Genomic DNA, 6663 nt, shown 5'->3' with positions numbered 1-6663 from the left:
TGTGTGTGAAAGAAAAACACACACACCATCAGAGGAAATAATAAAGCAGAGACATGGGAATGTGTATGAAAACGATTTTGTTCAACTTTAAGCATTTTATTTGAACTGTTTGTGTATTTGTTGGGCTAGATTTATTCTGTTGTTTATATACAGTAGTTGTTTTTGTCTGAATACTTATTGTTTACTTGTTTAAAATAGTTCAATAAATAATCATACAGTATGTCCAGATATAAGGACACCCTACAACCATGATCTGATGTGGATTAAACCCAGTGATAATTAAAGATATAAGTGAGTCAAGCTTCATAAATATCAGTCATTTTTTTTTTAGCTTTGATCAATGTTGATAGATAAAGATCTAGAACCAAAATATATCTGGTTTCCATTCAGAATTTATTGGAATCTTCTATGGCATAAGGCCTCGTTTTTGGTAGAAACGTATTAACTTCTCAAAAATTATATAAACAAATTATCATTCAACATTTCAAAAACTTAAAAAATCCAATTAAAATTACAGTTTAAATAAAATGAAACATGTTACAGTTCTATGTCTGACAAATACATAGTTAATAATTATTAAACTTCTCTAAGATAATGTTAACATTTCAAAACATATACATATACAAATGTATGGGTTTAGTAACATAAAAGAGGCTCAGACACCCACACCATAAATATTAATACCAATATATTCATTGATTAGGAAACATAACGAGGTCACCAATAGATGGGAAATAAATGAGATCATAGATCAGGGGTCTGCAACCTGCGGCTCTGGAGCCTCATGTGGCTCTTTGACTCATTTGCAATGGCTCCCTATAGCTTTTTAAAAAAAAAAAAAAAAATTAAAACAATGAATTGTTATTTCTTACAGAGGGTATTAATGTTTAATTACATTAACTTCAAATAGAATTATGATGAAACAATTTGTTAACCTAAAACTAAATCACATTGTTCAATAACTCTGCCACCTTCCTACGTCACCTGTAATCTCTCAACTTTAATTGCACCTGTGGCTAACCTTAGGTTTTAAATCCTTCAAAGAATATTCTAGGAGAAAATGTAGATTTTATTTGTGTGGGGAAAGATTTTTTTTTAATTTAGCTAATTTATATATGCATGCCTGATGTTGCAAGAAATGATCACTTAGCATGTGTTGACCGACATGGTCATGTGTTGTAGCCCTTCAAATATTAACTCGATAAAATATTGTTTACATAAAATTATTCCATATAATTTGAACTGTAAAATGTTACACACTATATTATCTTTATTGAGAAAGTGTTTTTTCGGCTCCGTAAAGACCTTTAATCCAGGTGAGATTAGTCAAAATGGCTCCTTTCAAAGTAAAGGTTGCAGACAACTGTCATAGATCATATTTATTAGTGTATTTTACAGCTGATTATAGACATGGGTCAAACTGACCCGTTAGCATTAGAGATGCTAACAGAAAGCTAACACAAGAGGAAGGTTACGTTTAATAAGGTTATTCATTCAAGGGTAATAATAAAATTAATAATAACAATAAATTGTATTTGTGATGCACTTTACATTTGAAACCAAACCTCAAAGTACTACAGGAATAAAACAACATATATTAAAAGACACGACTAAAAAGAGGCATTAACTGCTAAAATAATCTTGTGTAAAAAGGTGAAGTTTTTTCTTAAAAATGTCCACCGTTTGTGGGGCCCTGAGGTGGTCTGGGAGGGTGTTCCACAGGCAGGGGTCAGTGGCTTCAAAGGCCCTGTCGCCCATTGTTTAGAGCCTCTCCTGGGCGTGACCAGACGGTGCTGTTGGCCTGACCAGGTCCTGGTTGACGTGTGTGGTGTGAGCAGTTCAGTGAGGTAAGTGGGGGCTGCACCGTGCAGACAGTGATGGGAGTGCAGGAGGATCTTATATTCTATGTGGGACTGAATGGGAGCCAGTGCAGTGTACGGAGGATGGGGGTGATGAGCTCGTGTTTCCGTACCCTCATCAGGACCCTGGCAGCTCTGTTCTGAACATACTGGAGCTTTTGGAGGCTCCTGCCAGGGATCCTGATGAGGAGTGTGTTACAGTAGTCCAGCCTGGAGGAGACAAAGGCGTGGACGAGCTTCTCTGCAGCAGGAAGGGAGAGGGAGGGGCACAGTTTGGAAATATTATGGCAGTGAAAAAAATGAAGTTGCAGATGGAGGTGACATGATTATCAAAGGAAAGATGGGGGTTACATTTAACCCCCAGGTTTGTGACAGAGGGAGAGAGAGGAATGATGTGTCCAGGTGATTGGGGAGGAGCAGAGTTGGTGAGGGCTTCCAGTTTGAATGGCTTCTGTTTTCGAGCCATTTAGCTGCAGGACGTTTTGACTCATCCACGCCCCCTATCTCCTCCAACCGTGGCAGAGGGGGAGCAGGGGGGAGTGACTTTGAGATATAGTTGTGTGTCGTCAGCATAGCAATGAAAATTAATTCCATGCCTGCTGATGACACGACCCAGGGGGAGCATGTAGATAATGGAGGGGGTTGGACCGAGTACGGAGCCCTGGGGGACCCCACAGGTGACAGTGTGGTGTCTAGATTTTGCATTCTCATTCTCCTCTAATAGACTTTAATTCCACATTCTAGTATTTGGAGAATGTGTGAAAATAAGAGTTCTGTGAAACATGTCTGATGCTGTGACACATTAACCCCCACACCCCCCAGGTCTGAGCAGGGCTTTACATAAAAAGCTAGAGTGGAACCACTCATGGATCAGGTCGAGTGAGGAAGACCATGATTTGTGTCCCAGACTGGATTAATCAGCAGAAACAAGCTTAGCAGCATGATAGGAACCCCCCCCCCCCCCAATGAGGTTTGAACCTCATTTAAATTAATGTTTCTGCCTCCATTTTTCTGACTCACAGAAATATAGAAAATATACAGCTTGGCTCAAATAGAACCTCTGAGTATAATGAGAATAGAAGTATTCAATTCAACTTTATTTGTATAGCGCAAATTACAACAAAGTCATATCAATGCGGCTTATAAAAATATAAAAATCATAAGAAAGAAAAAACATGGATTCCACTACATGGAGGAGGTGGATTCTCCGCGGTGGACATTAAACAACTATATGGTGGGAGGGGCTTCACTTGGTGCTACATAAACACAACATACAGGACTTGGAGGAGTTTATCGTTACGTATTTGCAACATAAGAGGAACCGATAAGTGGAACTGAAATACAAGCAAACAACTATTGCTCGATATTGGATTATTGGAAGCCAGTTCTCAGAAAGAACCGGTTTCGATTCCCATCCCTCATGATAATGTTACCTAGTGGAAGCTATATAATGTAAAGAGTATTGGTCCTAGAACTGAACCTTGTGGAACTCCATGATTAACTCTGGCTGAGGACAGATTATTAACATGAACAAAGTGGTTCTGTCTGATTGGTAGGATTTAAACCAACCCAGCGCTGTTTCTTTAATCCCAGTCTCTGCAGCAGTAGATTGATGATCCACTGTATCAAAGGCTGCACTGAGATCTAAGATCACCAGAACTGAGACCACACCCTCTGTCTGAGGCTAAGAGGAGATCATTGGTTACTGTTACTAAGACAGTCTCTGTGCTGTGATTGGCTCTAAAGCCAGACTGAAAGCTCTCTATAAATTGTTCCTATAGGTGATCACATAGTTGACCTGTGATGACTTTTTCAATAATTTTGGAAACAAAAGGTAGATTAGATATTGGTCTATAAATGGATCAATGGTTGTTTTTTAAGGAGAGGTTTGATTACAGTGGTTTTAAAGGCCTGTGGTCATAACCTGTTACTATAGATGTGTTAATCCACTTCATCATATTAGTGCTGATTAGTGGAGAACATCTTTAAATAGTGGAGTTGGGATTGGATCTAAAAGACAGGTTGTTGGTTTAGAAGCACTAACTATTGAGGTCAGTTCAGATAGACCAATTGGAGTGAAACTATGTAAATAAAAGCTGCATGTTGAGGATATTGCAGGGGGGACAGTAGCTTTGTTTGTAATTGTTAGAATTTTATCAGTAAAGAAGTTGATGAAGTCATCCCTGCTCAGGTTGACAGGAATAGAGGGTTCAACAGAGCTGTGGCTTTTGGTGGGCGTGGCTACAGTGTTGAATAGAAACTGAGAATATTTTTTGTTTTCCTCTATTAAAGTTGAATAATAGGAGGTTCTAGTTTTGCAAAGAGCTTTTTTTTTATACGCTAAAAAACATTCTCTCCAAGCAGTATGAACTTCTACATCGGGCTGGGCGATATGGCCTTTTATAAATACCGCGATATTTTTAGGCCATGTCACGATACACGATATATATCTCAATATTTTGCATTACCCTTGAATTAACACTTTGATGCACAAAATCACACCAGTATGATGATTCTATATGTCTACATTAAAACATTCTTGATCATACTGCATTAATATATGCCAATTTTAAACTTTCATGCAAAAAAGGGGATATCACAACTAAGTCAAAGTTGACATAACTGTATTTATTAAACAGTGAGTGGCTCAAACATAAAATTGTCAACAGAAAGTGCACGTTCTGTGCAAAATTGTCACAGAGACATTTCAAAACAAGACATTAGTGCAGGATGCAACTCACATGGCATTTCAAAACACAAAATTAAAGTGCACTTTTTGTACATAATGCCACTACAATATTTTAAAACAAATAGTGCCCTTTTGTGCATGTTGTCATTAAGATGACATTTCAAAAAAAAAAAAAAAAAAAATCAAAAAAAAAAAAAAAAAAAAGTCCGCGAGTTTAACGGTATGGTCATTTTCAACACCGCACAGACTACAAGCTGCGATATATCGAGTATATTCGATATATCGCCCAGCCCTACTTCTACTATGTTTGAGGAGAGGCACTTCCTTTCTAATTTTTGTGATGCCTGTTTTGAAAGACGCAATTCAGATTTATACCAGGGAGTGACCTTTTTAAGCGGAGCAACAGCATCCAGAGCTGTGTACAGTGACATTACACTGTTGATCAGATCATCTATTTTCTCTGTCGTTAGACATTGATAGCTACTCACTGTTGAGATATCATATGGATCAGAGGTAAGTAATGATGGAACTAAATCTTTAAATCTAGCTACAGCTTTCTCAGACAGTGATCTACTATAGTGTACTCTTCTCTCAGAGTTTAATCAGGCTGATATTTTGAATTCTAAGGATGACAGGAAGTGATCTGAAAGAATATTATTTTGAGGATATATTGTCAGGAGATCAATATCCAAACCATGTCAGAAAAAGGTCCAGGACATGATTAAGATAATGAGTTGGTTTGTTTACATTGTGTGTAAAGCTGATTGAATCTAATAGTGAGATAAATCATTTATTTAGGCTGTTGTTTTCATCATCAACATGAATGTTAAAGTCACCTACTATGATAGCTTTATCAGTGCTCAGCACTAGATCAGTGAGAAAGTCAGAGAATTCAGAGAGAAACTCTAAATATGGACCAGGAGGACGGTAAACTATAACCAGTAAAGTGGGTTTTTAAATCTTGTTTTTGGGATTACAAATTTCAAGTGAGAGGCTTTCGAATGAATTTTGGATAAGTTTGGTTTTTGGGGTAACTGATAAGCTAGAGTGAAAAACTGCTGCCACTTCCCCTCCCCAACCACTCTCACGGGGAATATGGTGATTACCATAATTAGGAGGGCTGGCTTCAGTAAGAGCAATAAAATCTTCATTTTTGGGCAAAGTCTCTGTGAGGCATAATACACCTAATTGATGGTCAGTTTAATAAACAACCCTTATTAATCGTATCCTACCTCTTGTGTTAGCTTTCTGTTTTTTTACTTGTCTGCACATGCTGTCAAAGGTCAACACCACAGGAAGTGCAATCATTATGAGACAGCAATGCATATTTTGTTATTGCAATAAAATACATTGATTTACTTTATTGCTTAATTGTAACCATCACCAGCCCTCCCTAAGGAAGGATAAGAAATCTTTTATTATAGGGAGGATATAAAAAGGGAGAGCAGTGTTATACCTAAGTAGAGGGGGAGGGGGAAGGGGAGGGGAAATGGAGCAGGGAGGAGAGACTAAAGGTAGGAAATGGAAAAGGTGGGGAAGAATAGACTGTTTTACAGTGAGGGTGAGATGTGAGGTTGTAGAATATATTGTGCTTATTATGTTGTGTAATCCAGCCAGTATGGTGACAAGTGTGAAGCTTAGCTATAATGGTGGTGGCTGTGAACAGGGGGAATGAGTGAGTGGTAGTATGAGTTTTATCCCACATCCCAAGACATGCCAGTGCATCGTATACCAGTATATGTGCAAAAAAAACCGCTACTGCAAACCCAGGAACTGCCCTGGGCCCGCAGATGCAGCCAGGCCAGCAGAAAGAGCGGGGGCCAGGGAGCCCCAGGCCACCCCCCTGCGGCCGAGCAACCCCCAGATGCCCCCAAAATCCCAGGCCGAGAGGCAGCCACCGCCCCCCCACACACACATCCGAGGAAGCCCCAAGCAGCCGAGCACCCAGCGCATCCCCCAACCAACCCCAACCCCCAACTCCAAGGCCCCCCGCCAGCATCCAGCCCCTCCCACCCACCCACACCCAAGCACCAAACCCCCTGAGGAAAGGGCCCAGAGCCAGCAGGGTCCGGACCCCAGGCCAGAAGGACCCGGAACGGAAGCAGCACCGAGAGC

At 39.7% G+C, this 6663-nt stretch overlaps 1 protein-coding gene across 2 annotated transcripts in view; it reads left to right on the top strand.

Moving 5' to 3' along the window:
- Positions 1–6663, top strand: part of LOC114462598 (pre-B-cell leukemia transcription factor 1) — a 229541-nt gene that overhangs the window by 209508 nt on the left and 13370 nt on the right. The window lies entirely within an intron of this gene.

The sequence above is a fragment of the Gouania willdenowi genome, chromosome 4, assembly GCF_900634775.1.
Source record: "Gouania willdenowi chromosome 4, fGouWil2.1, whole genome shotgun sequence".
Classification (NCBI taxonomy): Eukaryota; Metazoa; Chordata; class Actinopteri; order Blenniiformes; family Gobiesocidae; genus Gouania; species Gouania willdenowi.
This window is presented reverse-complemented; position numbering and strand designations above follow the sequence as displayed.